General features: G+C 41.0%; 1 protein-coding gene and 1 long non-coding RNA gene across 16 annotated transcripts in view; one reads left to right on the plus strand and one right to left on the minus strand.

The window, feature by feature from the left end:
• The window catches only part of ARID1B (AT-rich interaction domain 1B), a 356,667-nt gene that overhangs the window by 150,758 nt on the left and 189,012 nt on the right, over positions 1 to 16,897 (plus strand). The window lies entirely within an intron of this gene.
• On the minus strand, positions 707 to 11,084 carry LOC309337676. Of its 2 annotated transcripts, none has more exons than XR_014154471.1 (3): positions 10,190 to 11,084; positions 9,323 to 9,461; positions 707 to 2,080 (listed from the first exon to the last, which is right to left on the minus strand). It is a non-coding gene; the product is annotated as an uncharacterized lncRNA (long non-coding RNA). The 2 variants fall into 2 exon arrangements; XR_014154472.1 differs by having other exon boundaries at positions 10,155 to 11,084.

The raw sequence follows: 16,897 nt of genomic DNA on the forward strand, positions 1-16,897 counted from the left end.
TGCGCTAACAAGGATCGCAGCCACATCAAACAATGTGCTTTTTTGCATATTCATATAGGGGCCTCCAAATGTGTAGATATATTTTGTTTTTGTGTGCATGTTCTTGAGCGTATTCCAGTGTAAATACCTAAATTGTCATGTGGAATAGAACTAATTTTCTAGCGAATGGTGCAGCGCTCCCAGGATTCAGAGACATAAGAAGTGGAGGGCAGTTGTATCTTTTACAGTGGCACCTCTGGTTGCAAACGGGATCTGTTCCGGAGGCCCATTCGCAACATGAATAGCCCACAACCTGAAGCACCATATCTGCGCAGGTGCGCAGCGTGATTTGGCATTTGTGCGCGTGCACAAAGCGCAATTTAGCACTGCTGCGCATGCGCGAGCAGCGAAACCCAGAAGTAACCCTTTCCGGTACTTCCAGGTCACTGTGGGATGCAACCTGAAAAAACGTAACATGAAGCAAACATAACATGAGATATCACTGTATAACTTATTCACACTTTCTCTCTGTCCTCAGTATGAACTTTTCTAGCTACTTACCAAACAGATGACATGAGCTCAAAAGAGTCTGCTTAAACCACTGCAACATACTTGCAGCATACCCTGTTATAGATCATACATACTCCAGATAAGGAGATCCGTATGTGTTTTGCTTCCTAGATTAAAACAACTGCATTGTAAATCAGGTGTATTGTGCATGTTGGAATTGCATTTGTATAAGATTTTTATTTGTCCATACCACACAGCTGTCAGTTAGATGCACATCCCTATGCACATTCTGGAGCACCTAACAATACCCATCTAGAGCTGGATGAAAATGTGGATGTAAACATAGTCTTTGGATAGTCTCAAGGATAACTGTTTTTTTATTTTCTTTTTATTCAACAACATTTATATACTGCTTGATTGAAAATAAACCTCTACATGGTTTACATTAAATCAAAACATTAAAATTATTGGAAAAAACAGGTATTTAGAAATATACAACGGCGTATTTACACACTTTATGAATAATATAATAGTACTAATATAATAGTAGCACTTAAATGTGACCTGGTAGCAAATGGGCAACCAGTAACAATACTCAGTAATATCTAGCAAATAACACATTGGCTGGCACTCTCAGTTTACCAAGGAAATCAAACGTTTCTCACAGCAGCAGCATGGATGTGGAAAATCCTTCTGTTTTCCATTTGGTTGCTATATCATATGCTTGTAGTATTCTCTCATGATAAAGTAACTGTTTTATAGTAAGTGAAAAAAGAGGGTTTGGAGAGGGGGGCATGGGTTATAAGGGAATGATAATGATATCAATTCATAAACTGTTACTAAAACATCTGGCATAGTTTTTTTGAAAAAGATTTTGGATTACTGTTCTAAGAAATTAATTCATTTTTTTGTATTTAAAAAAACTTTAGTTTTCCAAATAACATTTTTTTCCTGAAGGGCATAACATGTTGGCAGTCACTCAATGTGTTGGTGATATATTACTTTAGGAGGAGATTTATGTATGTTACAAATAATTCTCTAGACATCTTGTAGCTCTAGTTTGAAACAAAGTAAATCATAACCCAGAGCATGTTTGTTTGTTTGTGTATGTTTAACCACATCATTTCTCCCACATGAAGCCAATGAACTGCATCACTTTTTGTAAATTTTAATGGTTTTCTTCCTCTTTGCATAAAACAGAAGGAACCTGCAGTTTTAGGAGTTCTGCATGTGTTGGTACTCCTACAAGATTTGGGGTGAAAGTTGTGTGTTTGCAGGAATATGTATATCCTTAAGCACATGCTTAAAACCAAGTTGATTACCTTATTGAGTGTCTCTGAAAGCATTGTAACATTAGTTTTTAACATTTTCAATAGACTAACCATATAGTAGTGATCCATATGTTTGATTACTTTGCTTTCCTATACATTTACTGTAATTATGGAGCTGGCAGTGGGCCAGGATGTCCTTCCCTTGGCCTTTGCAGCCACAGAGCAACTGACCAACCATTGCAGAAGCTCTTTCTGGAAGGGACTGGATCCTAGTTGTGGTCCTCTAGCCATTGATGGGGGCCAAATTGATTTTCTTCTTGCTGCAAGGCAAGTGGATATGTTAAAGTGTTCATTTTCGATCTTTTAATGGATGTATTAGAAAGCTCAAAATATTTAGAATGAAAGACTGTGGGAAAGAAATGTGGGAAAGAAATGCTGAATAAATGTTTCACTAGCAACAGCTGAAGTTTTGCCATTGATTCCATGGAATTTTCAATAAAGATACTTTGAGTCAAACAGTCTTTAGGTCTCATCTCCACATTTAATTCTACAGATTCAAATGCATGAGGGCATGTTGCTATCTGTGTATATGTGATAATATATAATGTGTCCCAGAGACACAGAGCCCTGAAACTTAGTACACATTTACCAAATTGGATATTTTTAAACTTAAATTTTAAAATTTCAAATTTTTTTTTTAAAAAAATCTGCTATAGCAATAGTAGTCTGAAGGGAAGACATTTGTACATTTCATGTTCAAAATGGGGCTCATAGCATGTCCCCAAGTGAGGGTACTTCCTAGCTCCCCATAAACACGATCATCGGCATATGCATAATCCAAGATATCCTGATTACGTGAAAAGCTTGTAGAAGTCTCTCCCTTTAAATGGCAGGGAGGGCAAGCAAGAAACGTATTTCAAAATGTTTAAAAAGACTTCCAGTGAATGTTTACTAATAAAGTTTCAAAATGGGGCACCTTTATATCAAACTGTCAAACAAATGGCACAAAGTTTTCCTCATAGTAGCAGCCTTTCTTCCAACAAAGAAGAACAGAATAAGGCTCATGTTAGGAAACAATGATGGCATCAGGATTTTTCCACTGTACCTTTACTCTGCCGGCACCTGCCTCTTTTTCTTCAACTTTCCCCCTTTGGAAAATTTCATGGAATGCGGCACTCAAGAAAATGTTTTACAGATTATTTTATAAATATATTAAAGAAAGAAGCTTTCAACTTGTAGGAAGGCACTTGTGAATTATAGAGACATTGGAGAGAAGCCAGCTGTCTGACCCAAATATACCAAGGTATCGTAGAAAGAGGACTTGAGCAAGTACATCACCAGTAATACACTGGCAAGATGTAGCACCACTGACGCCCACATGTTCTAAAACAATACAAAAAAAATACTATTATGTTAGGAAAAGTTAACATCAGTCCCAAGGAATCCTGGAAATTATAAGCCAGAAATAAGTTACTGGCTGGTTTGTAGAAACAGACAGGTTGAACCCTTGGATAAGCACAGGGTGTTATTTATGGCCATTTTTGAACCGCTTAATCAGTTGAAATAGGTAACAGCCTTTTACCTGTTGCACACAACCCCTTTGTTTTTCACTTTGCAGTGGTAATTATTTATTTTATAAAGGTGTTTCGATAGCCCGCTTGCATAAAATATCAGAACAGTATACAGCAATATAAAAACATAGTGAACTATTAAAAGCGGTACAGAAAAATAATTAAAATGACTGGCAAATGCACAGGCCTGTTGACATTAAAAAGTCTTCAAGAGACACCTGAAAGTCAGAAGTGACAATGCCTGCTGAATCTCTGCTGATAGAGTGTACCACAGCATGGAAGTGGTGATACTAAATGTCCAACTACTGTATTAGGCCAGTCCGGGCTCTGTAACACAGGGGACAACAATGAATAAGCAAACCAGGAAATCTCTAATTAACCATACTGTAGTTTCCAGTTCCCACAAGCTAGGATATTAAATCAACTGAAACAGGAAAATCTAATTAGAAGCTTTCTTTTTTGACTGTGGCTTTCTTAGTGGCACAAGCAAAGCAGCTGCATGCATAGGCAAGATCAAGTTATTAAGTTGAGGTATGTGTCCAAGCACAAACTAACATCAATATTATATTCTGTTTCTGATCTTCAGGGCCCAGTACTTGAAATTATGTGACCCAAGCAGCTCATGTACAAGAGGTATCAGCTGACTTGGGAACCCTGAGTTTGCAGAAGTACAAATATGCTATGGGGATCCCTATGCGGGTGAAGCATTACCCGTAGCTTGGTGATTTCCACTGCCACTGAATGTGAAAGTGGGGGTAACTCAACAGGCTAGGAGATGAAAGTTAAATTCAGACATGATTTGAATGTAGTGTGTCTATCCCCAACCCATCTCAAAAAATCCCGGGAGGTAGTAGCATAAAGAAGAGGCCCTGCTCTTTCAATTTCAGCTATTTAGTGTGAAACTTCTTTTTAATAGCCCTACTAATGCAAATGGAATTTAATTGTCTCCAAATTGCATGTTGGAAGGGCCGTTGCTGGAAGAGACATGCAATGTGGCTGTGCAGTAGCCTTCACACTGAAGGGTGCAGGTTAGGCTCTGAGTGGTTTACTACCATCATGCAGGGGTTTCCAGCATTATTTTACCCCCTGCTGCAAGTTGCAAGTTGACTGAAACTGAGAGGGTACAACAAGCTTACAGTATTATCTGTTGCTTTTATCCCAAAATTGATGGTTGAGTTGCGAGTGTAGCATACAACAATTCTGCCGTGTATTTCACTGTTATGTCCCTGTTTGAGGGTTGTTCTGAAAGTAGTCTTCAAATGGGTTGGGTTAAACTGACAGTACACTTTTACATGCTCAAAAATGTAACAAAATAAATTTTGCCCATTAAGGAAGACCCATGTTAGAGCAGGGTCTTATGTCTTTGATGCTGTTTTTTATTTTAAGCCCCCTCAAACACAGACAACGTGCATAGCAACACTGAACAGAAACATTTGTTGCATGTAGAGGATATCCACTAACCTTTAAATTGATCTGCTTCCCTTGTAGCATTTTTTTTCCTTTTACAGAAAGTGTTCATATGCATTTTATTAGAATTCAGTTCCTCCAAGGGTGAAGCGAAGCCAACATGTTTGTCAAACTATACCTTTCCAGCATGGATCCCATTTAGATTACTCCATTAACTAGATTTGTCCCCAATTTAAGCTGTGCATTAGCAAGTGATGATATTAGTATGGGCACTCTGCTAATGACAGTTTTATTCAGTGATGAGGGAACAAGAATGCTAGGCAGTGCTCTGCTAATCACATAAAGTGTTTGCCTAGGTGGCTGTCTCTAGACCCAGTCCTTTTTATATGCTCCTAGTGATATATTTGCTTGGTATTTAAATATTAAATTGTGTCAAATGAAACTTGAACAAGGAGAAGTCTTATGAAGATTTCTGTGTAGTAGTATTCTGTACTTTAGTGGGAGCATCTAATAAGAAAATGGGGATCATAGTCCTTTGTCTCCCCATCACCAGCAATGTCCCTGTTCCACTTTTGGGGCTACTTTGCCTCTTCCTCAGATTCCTGTACACCACCAATAGCATGCATGCCTATCATGTGCTGGTTCCTTTTGCCTGGTGCTTGAGCTCAGAGTTGCTCTGAAAACAGGAGACTGGATGGCATTTGCTAGAAGAGTGTTTCCTGGTCAGAAACCACGTGTTACACTCTGGAAACTGCAGTACTCTCTCAGCCAAGTTTATTAATAGATAATGATAATGAACTAGATAATGAACTATCCCTCAGAATACATTTTTATAGTTCCAGTAGTTAACCATATCTGTGCTTCACCAAACAGGGCAGGGTGGGGAATCTGTGGCTCTCCAGATGGTGTGTGCTCCAACTCTCACCAGCCCCAGCTAGCATAGCATGCTCAATGGTCAGGGTTGATAAGATTTGCAATCCAGCAATGTATGGAGGCCATAGGTTGCCCCCCCCCAAAAAAAAAAATTAGTATGTTTTCTTTCTGTTTTGACTATTGTGATATTAGTTTTAAGTGCAATAATTTAGTAGTGCTTTTGTTCCACTCCTGGTAGCCACTGTAATCATTGACATTGACCAGAGTCTAACCATACTTAACCAGAACCTAATATGCTGTTTACATGCAGTAGCCAATTTACATACTGAGAATACTCAGCAATATAAGCAAGTGAAACGTGAAACAAAATGTCACATTGCATCTTCAGGCTCAGGCGGGCACCAGTGACTAAAATTTATCTGTCTTGCCTTCAAGTCAGGAGAGCAGGGAGATGTCTTTCATGGGTGTCCATGTGTGACAGTTTTGTAAGGCTGCTAGGCCAGTTTCACAGGAACCCACAGAGGGAGATTTCCATGCCTTACCACAAGCCAGAATAAGAAAGTGTAAATCTCACTTGTTGACAACTGGGCTCAAGCAGCCACAGAGATGGTAAACATATGTGAGGGAAAATCTGCCCCCTCTTGACTAAGAGTACAGTCATACCTCGGGTTGAAGTAGCTTCGGAATAAGTATTTTCGGGTTGCGCACTGTGGCGACTTGGAAGTAACAGAGTGCCTTGCTTCTGGGTTTCCCCACTCGCGCAGACGGTCAAAATGACGTCACGTGCATCCGCAGAAGCGGCGAATTGCGCGCTGACACGGGTTGCGTTCGCTTCTGGATCTGAACGGGGCTCCGGAACGGATCCCGTTCGCATCCAGAGGTACCACCGTACAGTTGTCTGCCTGCCTATTAGCTATGATTTGGGGCTTTCACTTATCCACACAACTAGTCCATGTAACAACTCTACTTCCTTGTCAAGTCACCCACCTTGTGTCAGAAGGGGGCAGAAATCATGGTAGCAACTAAGTAGATGCTTTGCTTGGAGCCCATAGCAAAGTAAATGTGAGCTTGCACCTGCACTTGGCGCTCATGGTAGCCAGATTTTGTAGTAGTGTTAATGCAGCATCCATGCACTGACCTCCACTCTTGCAAGATGGAGGGTCAATATTGAAGGATAACTGTTTTTGTATACCAGTATTCTCCTGGTTATACAGAAATTTTCCTCTTGAGCGGTGGTGGCCTCATTTTGCTTCCAAACTCATTGGGAGGAAGCTATTGACTTTGTTTTTAAACGAAATGATATTGAAGCTCAGTTAAGGTAAGTGAAGATGCTGGGCCAATGGCAACAGTGATGTATGAAACCTAGGAGGCAGGGCTGAAATCTCCCTCTTCACATATGTTGACACAAAAATTACAAAATTAACTCTCTCCCCCCCACCCATTGTCCATGCTCCTCCTCCTTTAAACACATCTTCCCCCTCTCTTTTGTCCTGTTCATCTTACAGGAAATTTGCCATGTATGTTGTGTGTCAAATATGTAGCACTGTAGCATTGTGAAATGTTGAACAGAATGATAATAGTTATCACACAAGATGCCTATTAAGGAACACAGTGTTATACTTAGCACTCTGTGTAAGGCCTATGGGGGACCAATTCATGTAATACTTCATGATGTAATACTTCAATAGTACTGTTACCCAAGGCGTTATGACAATAGTACAGTATGTCTTTGTTCAAATGCTATCCCTGCAAATTAGTTTCCTGTGAACAGTGAGACTGCATGCTTAAATAATACAGAATACATACAGTATTTTGAATAGTCCTTTCAAAGGATAGAACAGCATACTCCACATACAATGCTTTGTCTGCCACCACACCCCAACAAAAATGCTGCCAGTTAGGGTTGTCTGCTGAAATAAGGGTCAGAGAGAGGCAGGTCCATCTAGATTTTGGGAGGGGAGGATACCAGAGTGGCAAAAGCTGTTTTTTCCCCCTGGTATTTTAATTCCATTTATTTAAAAGAAAACAATAGAAAAGAAAAAATATTTTCAATTGCAGTGTCCTGATTTTTGAACATTTCATCCAGAGGGGTTTGCTTGGTACCTTCTGTGAAATTATACTAATGCCAGGCAAATACTTTATTTTCCCAGGATTTTCGGCTGAACTGTTTTTACCAGATTCTTTTGTTTTATCCTTTTGCTGTTTTCATAGGCCTGCTGCTTTTACCATTTTTATATATGTTTTTAATTTTATTGTGTATTTTATTGCTTTATGTAAGTCACCTCAATTGAAGCATGTGGTGTAAGTTCTAGTAATAAAAAATAAAAACCATCACTTCACTGATGGTGGCAAGCAGTAATGTCATGATGAAAACAAAAAATGAAGGACCAAGGAAGAGTCATCCTAGTTTGCTAGATCATTTCACTTAAAGTCTAGCTTACTGGGACCTGCTCAAAGCCAGCATACCTCCTCTCTTTCTTGCCCACCCAGGGCAGATGAGAAGCAGACAGCACAGCCATAGCAGCAGGGGCGGAGGAAGGGGTGTGTGGTGGGTGTGGGCTGCCCCAGGTATCACCACTGAGGGGGGTGACAAAATGTCGGGTGGCACTCACCGCGTGGCCTGCAGCGTGCCCAAGCCATGCATCTCTTCTGGGAGAGATGTGGTGGCTTGGGCACGTGCAGGCTCCACACTGTCCAAACAGTCCGCCCGCTGTCCCCCAGCTGTAGGGCGGCTGAGTGGGAGGAGACAGGCAGACTCCGGAGGCCCTGTGGTATGCCCCGCCCCATGGGCAGCACGTGGTGCCCCAGGCGCCTGAGCGGCTTCCTCCACCACTGCATAGAAGTGAACATTACAGCCCACAGAAAGTATAACAAAGGAGTGGTTATGTCTCTGTTAGACTCTGTCTCTGTGAAGGGAGACAGCAGCAGAATATAAGTCTGGATCTTGTTGCCCTTGTCTATGTACTTGCATGAAGAGTGAGAAAATGTTTATTCCCTCCCCCCGGCTGGCATGCTTCATGTCTTGCCTATGCATGGCATGTGTGTGTGACTGACATAGTCTATGGTTTGGCTCTCTTTCTTGAGTTATCTGTTCTGCAAATATGTTATTTTCTTTTTAATAATAATAATAATAATAATAATAATTTATTATTTATACTCCACCCATCTGGAAATGTAATCTGAAAATTGTGTTGTTTAATGGGGCCTGATCGGATGATACTGCTTGGTGGCTAGGAACTTGTATTAACTATATATGTGGATGAACGAAACATTTTCTACAAGTTCTGCTCCTGGGTGTAGCGTCTTCACCTGCAACACTTTTATTTCAGGTGTCGACCACCATATTTGGACAACCATTACTTACTTAAATGTAAACACTTCCCTGTTTCTAGTCGTAACTATAAACAGAACGCGTAATGAGAGCTGGGTCATACAATAGCTGTTTTTGCATGAGAGCTTCCCTAAGACGGCCCGCCCTCTCTCCCTCTCCCTCTGAATGTTTATAACTGTGTCTGTGTTCTGCTGCTCTCCTTTGCTCTGCTTCTTGCCCATCCTCTCTCCCTTCCCCCTTCCCGTGTTGGCCTGCCAGCCAGCTTCATAGTTAATCATTCATCGGCATGATAATTTACCTGTTTTTATTGGCTGCTAAGATCTGATTTTGAAAGGGAAAAATACTTCTGAAATGTGAAGAAGAAAGAGATGTTTTCCTACCTTCAAGCACTTTTCCCTGGATACAAATGTTTTCATGCAACAGACCTATCTTGTGAATTACAGATGAAATGTTTTCAAGTGGAAGACCCAAGTCAGGGAAACATCTCCTATGGGCTGCTGATAAAGATGAGGAGGCACACTGGAGGAAAAAAAGAAAAAGTGGGAGAACTAAGGACTTTTAACTTTTTATTTAAAAGGGAGGGGTGACATATTGCGGAACATGTGACGCGGGGCCCCTTTTATTGTCAGAACCCCAATCTGCGGGCAAAACACATACAATGATAGCCCGTATTTAAAAAAGTTGTACCTTTAATCCCCAAAAATAAAACATCGGGATTGCAACACTAAAAAGCTACGTTGAGAAAGCCAGCACATGAAAACTCCCAGCAGTCTCTTCTGCCCCGCCTCTCCCCCTTCTGAGCTTTGGAGATTTTATTGCTGTGCTTTTCCTCCCTGCCTCCCTCCTTCTCTGCCTTATCCCTCACCCCCACGCATAGGCTCTTGGAAAAAAATCCTCCAGCCTGACTAGAAAATCAGCCTTGTTTCCTCAGAAACCGCAGCTGCTGCTAGCAGAAAACACGTCAGGCTGGCCCTCCAACACGCACAGATGTGCCTTTGTAAATCCATATAAATGCTGAGGAGGATTGCGTGCTGAGGGCAAATATCCTCCCCTCAGAGGATGGGGCCAATGCAAATGGCAGGCCATTTCTCTTTTCTTAAAGGAAACCCTCCCTCCACTTCACTCAGTTTTCCCTTTAATTGTTGTTTGTTGCATTAGGGTTAGGGTGATCTTTTTAAGTTTAACCCCTCTATAAATCTGGAAGTCACGCACATATAAAAGCGATGGCAACTACTTCACTCCCACACCTCGCCAGCTTTGTTCTTCCCTCACAGGCATCAGTGAGTTGCAGTGTGGTTTGTTTTTCTTTCCCTCTCCTTTTTTTTTTAAAAAAAGCCAAATCGTCTGTCTTTACATTAAAAATAATAATAAACCACATCTGAAGATGAATTCTGCTGTTCACGGAGGGCACATCCAAACAGAGGGGATGAGAGAGGAAGGGAACAGAGAGGCATTTCTTTCAAAAGTTTCTGCTGACATAGGAGGATGCTTAAAATAAAAATGTTGCTTTAAAATTTACTGCGAGGCAAGGAGCGTTGTTTATCGTGCCATCTTTTAAGCACACAAATCCACCCTCATCTGTTTCCCCCCCCCTTCCTATTCCCATCCCTCTCGGAGTCTTTCTTTCTCTTCTTCTTCTCTTCCCCCTCCCCCTTTTAATATAACTTCCAGGCGGATGAGTTGCAACTCGTTCTGCGTAATTAAAATGAGTGGATGATGGTTGAAAGAGGATGGAAAATAAGATGGGGGGAGGAGAGGGAGGGAGGGAGGGAGGCTGGCTGGCTGGCTGAGGGAGGAAGCTATAAGAGCATTGGAGCGCTACTGCTGAAGCAGACAAAAACAGGTCTGGTTGCTCTGCCGAGGGGGATGGGGCGGCTCCCTGCCATTGGCTCTTTTCTAGGCTCCAGAGCAGCTGTGGGAGCAGAGCGCAGGATGGCAGTTACTGCTTAGGCACTTTGGTTCCATTTGTTTAATAGCTGCTAGTCTGAGCCAAATGCAGCCTCATCAACCTTGACTGGCGGGAAAACCGACTCAGGGCATTTTTGTGTCTTCCTCTAAAGCAGAGCTCTGCCTACGCCTGCAAACTTTGCTTTTCTTCTCCGTCTCATTGTTGCTCGCTCCTTTCTGCTGGGTCCAGTTTTACAGGGTGAGGGTTTTTATACAGCCTGTTTTCCGATAATGTCCATGAGAGAAACACACACACACACACACACCCAGGAAATGATGTGCATTGCTTGTAACCAACTGACTTTACAAATTGTGCTTGTCTCTTCTGCTTCTTTGGAAAACCATCCGAGTGTAAAGGCTTGCTAGTCACCCTGGGTAGAACTTTTATTTCCTTTTGAGTTGAGTGTTACCTTTCTTTGATTCAAACTCTTTTTATTCTAGCCTTTTTAAAGTATGAAAAGTCATCATATTAATAATGGGGTGAAGGGATGTGAGCCAAAGACCTGTGTTAAGAGATAGAAAATTGCAGTAATTGTGTACCATGAACCTAAGTGACTTTGTATACTGCTTAAAAGTAAAAACCTCTAAGCAGCTTACATAAAAACATACACTGAAAATAGTGTCCGTATGTGCTATAGTTTCCTGTGCAGGGTTGGAGAACTTTATATTTGTAACCTGCTTATGCAGAGGTTGTGAATGCATATGAACCTTCCTTCTTATATCATCTAATAAAATCTAGACAAGGCACAGGCAGAAATATAAAAACATCTATTACACATCTAATCCTAGAAGTGAAGCTAGGGTATATGCTTCTGTGCTTGTTTATTCTTACCATACGCTTTAAAAAAAAGGATTTTATCACTCTGGCAAGAAATTTTGATGGGCATTTTTCTATTTTTTGCTTTCACAAACTATTTCCTATTGATGAGAAACCTGTGAGTTTCATTCCAAAATCTTTTAAAATATATTACCATTTACCCGACCATAACACGCACGTAGTTTTTAGAGGAGGAAAATCCGTAGGCATGCCACCCGTAGGCATTCCCTCCATAACGCACAGACATTTCCCCTTACTTTTTAGGAGGAAAAAAGTGAGTGTTATGGTGCAAAAAATACGGTATTTTATTCTATCTATCTATCTATCTATCTATCTATCTTAGAACAAACAAATCCAAACTACACAACAGTTCCTATGCATCTCTGGTATTTCTCTTCCATCGTCCGCATCTCTAATATCATCAGGTTAATTTGCACAGTCTCTCTCTCTCTCTCTATATATATATATATTCAGTGGTACTGGATAAATTGGCACAAGTTTATAAGTTGTAGTCTACAGAGTCTCTGAATTTTTAATTAAAGAGGCAATCTTATACTCTTCTCTCCCTTTCTCTTCCTGTGGGTGGGATTAAATACCTCTGGTGATGAAATATCTAGTACAGAAACTAAACATATTTGCCCCTTGATGAAAAGTGTATTTCTGAGGATTTGGGGGTGGTTGTATTTAAATAAAACTTTCCACTTGCACTTCCCCTCCCCCATATTATTATTGTACTGCTAGGCTGACACCCACTGGTAACAGTTGGTCTGAGATCACTGCTGCAGACTAAGCCTCCTGAGCACAAATACTATTCTGTTGATAACTGATTAAAAAACAAGCAAAATGCATAAAAAATAATTTAAGAAAAAAGTAAAAAGAAAAAAGTATTTCTGGTATAAGTGAATGCATGGGGGAAGACTTTGAGTTGCAATTTTAGTGAGAAAATGGATTGTATTCTTTTGAGCAATACTCTCCTATAGAAGCTACAGGGAGGGAGACAGAACTAATTGCCACCATATTTGGACATATATTTGTATCAGTAGTGATTTAAATTACATTAAAGTAACAGTGTTTGAAACTCCCATTGTTCTAGGTGCATTTTGTGACAGGGAATTTTATTAGCATGAGCAGTTTCTGAGCTCTGGGTGCTGTACTGCACCTAAGAATTCAGATTAAAACTGCAGAGTGGAAGGAAAGAAGGACCTTTTTCAGCCTCCCCACTTCCAGCTACTCTCTGAAGACTGGAGAAGAGACCTTCTTAAAAATATTGGGGGGGGGGGAGCAGGGGAAGGACTAGACCATGTGAAAAATGAACATATTTTAGCTGCATTCATTCATTTTCAGCTTTGTATTCTTATAAAAAAGTGTGCCTAGACATTCAGTTGTTGTGACTATAACCTAGGTTTAAGGTGCTATTTAGCGCCTAGCTTTCATATCTCAGTTTCTGACACTGTAAAGTAAACATAAGAACTTCTGCTTGTATAGGTCATTTTAAGTGGGAGGTAATGAGATGCAGGTGGCGCTGTGGTCTAAACCACAGAGCCTAGGACTTGCCGATTAGAAAGTCAGCAGTTTGAATCCCTGTGACGGGTGAGCTCCCGTTGCTCGGTCCCAGCTCCTGCCCACCTAGCAGTTGGAAAGCACGTCAAAGTGCAAGTAGATAAATAGGTCCTCTGGCAGAAGTAGCTTAGGCATGCTGGCCACATGACCCAGAAGCTGTCTGCAGACAAACGCCAGCTCCCTCGGCCTATAGAGAGGGATGAGCGCACAAACCAGAGTCGTCCGCAACTGGACCTGATGGTCAGGGGTCCCTTTACCTTTAATGAGTTGGATTCAGAATTGCAGTGCAACCCTAACCATGATTTATCAGAATAAGTAAGTCCTGTTGAATTCAACAAGGCCAGTGTATACATGCTTAGAATGGACATGTTTAAATCAATGGGACTTAATAAGACCTGTTGGTTTTAATAGATCTACTCTTAAGGTAAAGGGACCCCTGACCATTAGGTCCAGTCGCGGACGACTCTGGGGTTGTGGCGCTCATCTCACTTTATTGGCTGAGGGAGCTGGCGTACAGCTTCCGGGTCATGTGGCCAGCAAGACTAAGCCACTTCTGGCGAACCAGAGCAGTGCACGGAAATGTCATTTACCTTCCCGCCAGAGCGGTACCTATTTATCAACTTGCACTTTGACGTGCTTTCGAACTGCTAGGTTGGCAGGAGCAGGGACCAAGCAACGGGAGCTTTGAACCGCCGACCTTCTGATCAGCAAGCCCTAGGTGCTGTGGTTTAACCCACAGCGCCACCCGCGTCAGATCTACTCTTAAGGATGACTTAAGTCTGAATCTACCCAGTAGAGCAGTGGCTCCTAAATTCTCTCTCTCCCCAATCAACTGAAAATTGCTGAAGGTCAGCAGACTACTTAATGGTTTTTCTGAGTGTTGTACCAATTGTAATGTGTTGGCTTCCATTCCATAGATTTCAATGCTAGCTGTAGTACTCTGAATGAACTAAAAAAAAAAAGGGTTTATGTTTTGGGGGCAGAACCATGTTGGGATTCCCCTGCTTAGGCTAAAATGGTTTGTGGAAAGGCTTATGATAACACAGATATTTGTAAACTCATTGAAAGACCAATTACAGCAAAAGTTATCAATGACTAGCTTCCCCTTGCTTTGAACTACACATTCTACATTTGAAAGAACCAACTTCTTCTGAAAATAAGTGTGTGGTACATTTGTATGCATGAAATGGGCTCTAGAAAACATGAAAGTGTTGAAAAGCTCTTCCAAGTCTGGATAGTTTAGAGATTAAAGCACTAGCCTTTCACCTTTGAGGGTACACTTTGAGTATTTCCTCAAAGCCCATGTAAAATGAGCTGCATCATCTAAGTTCAGTTTTTGGCGTTTCTACTCCAGAGTAGAGAATTGATGCAGACCTCATAATTGGAGGATATAGATTAAGTTGTGGGGCTTGGAAAATGTCTAAGGTGTATTGTGAAGTGTTTACACTTCCATTAGCTTTATGGATTTTTACATATGTAGAGTGAAAAAGGAATGAAACATTCTCTCTACAGAGATCACCAGAACTGCTGCTTTTCACATTGGGTAATCTCATGTGCATGTCTGAGCCTGTATTTTAGAGCTGTGTGTTAATATGTACGCCAGCATTTATTAGTTATCTGTTTGCTTGCATCTCATTAGACTTGGGGGAGATAGGTGTTTAAAAAGGGGTGCATTTCTCTAAGTTTTTAAGTTTTAAAAACATATTTTAGTGCTTTTCAGACATTGGGTACTGCTGTTTTCCCTGTAGTTAGTTTTATTCAGGTTCTAGTCTGATGCTGTTTTAACTTTTTTCATGCTGAATTGTTATATTTTTTCCTACTCTGCCCAGAACCTTTTGTTAATGGGTAGTATAAAAATGCTGTTGAAAAATAAATAAGGGTGGGTTCAGTTAATGAGTCCCACCAACGGAAGCTGCACACACTTGCTTAACAGGATTCCCCCCCCTTCCATTCATGCCCCTTGAAATTGGCTCAAGTTCTGGAGACAGCAATTGTTCCCCTAACCTGCATGACTTGACTCGCTTGTTGAATCACCAAAAACTCTGCTTATTCCGCTGAAATCTCTCTAAACTGCACTTGTTGTCATAGGAACATACAAAGCTATAGTATACCAAATCAGACAATTGGTCGATATATCTCAGTATTGTTAAAACTGACTGGCAGTGGCTCTCCTTTCTGTACGCAAAGCAAATGCTCCACCTCTGAGTTGTAGCCTCCCCCATTTCCACTGTAGAGTAGTGAATTGATTTCTAGCTTCATAGTTGGAGATGATAAGTTATGGGGCTGGAAAGGATCTCTATTGTGAACAGTTTAAGCATTCATCTTCTTCATCACCACCACCATGATGCATGAGTTTCCTCTGGGGAAACATTTTGGTGGGAAATTACCATATTGGCCTGAATATAAGCCTCACTTCCCCCCCAAATTCCGACCCTGAAAAGTTAAAATGTGACTTATATTTGCGACCCTACTGTATTCAGCCAGGAATGTGGGGCAAACAGTGCCAGGAGCGTGGCAAAGAGGCGCCCGCCCTGTGCGTAGTCCCCCGTCCTCTCCCCCAAGGCCAGGAAGGGAGAGAGCGAGGAAGAGGAAAGGCCACCTGCAACGCAGCGCAGCTCCCCCCCCCCCAAGTATGCAGCAAGGAGCAGCAGGGAATGGAGCGGCTTATATTTGGGTATTCTCCCCCCCTTCCAATTTTTAAGATGTGGCTTATATTTGGGGGTGGCTTATATTGGGGCCAGTACGATATACCTTTCATATTATGGTTCATCCAAATTTTATTTGGGAGGCTGTTTTGAGCAACAAGGATTTATTGGATCTTTTGTAAACAGTTTCTCCTTTTGAAACACCTTTCCTTTCTCAGTGTAAGCAATTATCACCCTCACATCACTTCATGCTCTTGATACATCTGTTACCTTTGACAGATCTGCCTGTGTTTGCCACTCCAGCCTTGCATACCTACGCTATCTGCAGCACAAAACAACTTACATCTTTGTTGCCTCAGTTAAACAAAATGTCATTTAAACTTCTGGGGGGAAATGGTACATAATTGAAACTTAAGCTTTCTGTTTTTCCTTAGTGTTTTTACAAATTGTTTGACTGCCTTAAGTATATGTTACTTGGTTACTTAACCTAGCTTTAGTTGGAATAGTATTGTCTTTGCTTTTTAAAAACTCTGCAGCAGTAAAGACAGCATAAAGGAAACACAGCAGTTTGTCTTGATGCAATTTTATACTTTTGTGTTCTAATCTGTAGAGCAGAAGATATTATCATTATTTCTGAATTTACACCCTACCTTTCTACAAAAATACACAAGGTGCCTTACATAGAATCAACACAGTATAAAAAAGACATAAGCACAACCTAAAAACAAAACAAAGAAGCAAAATCAGCAATTAAAAACAAAAACAAGCGGCTGCTTCAAAAGCAGATCACACAATACAGAAGATTGGGAGATGTGAGATTGCACTATCCTCCCCACCTCTGGGTGCAGTTTTCTCTGCCAGCCTTAACCAAGATTTCCTCTTACCTACCAAATTACTTTTTTAAGGTATGCAAAAGAACAAGTTGGAAGAAAGTTGTATTTTTGAATATATCAATGGAAAGCTATTGAATGGTTGATATTTTTGAG

This window comes from Podarcis erhardii (genome assembly GCF_964252035.2).
Source record: "Podarcis erhardii genome assembly, chromosome: 3".
Lineage (NCBI taxonomy): Eukaryota > Metazoa > Chordata > Lepidosauria > Squamata > Lacertidae > Podarcis > Podarcis erhardii.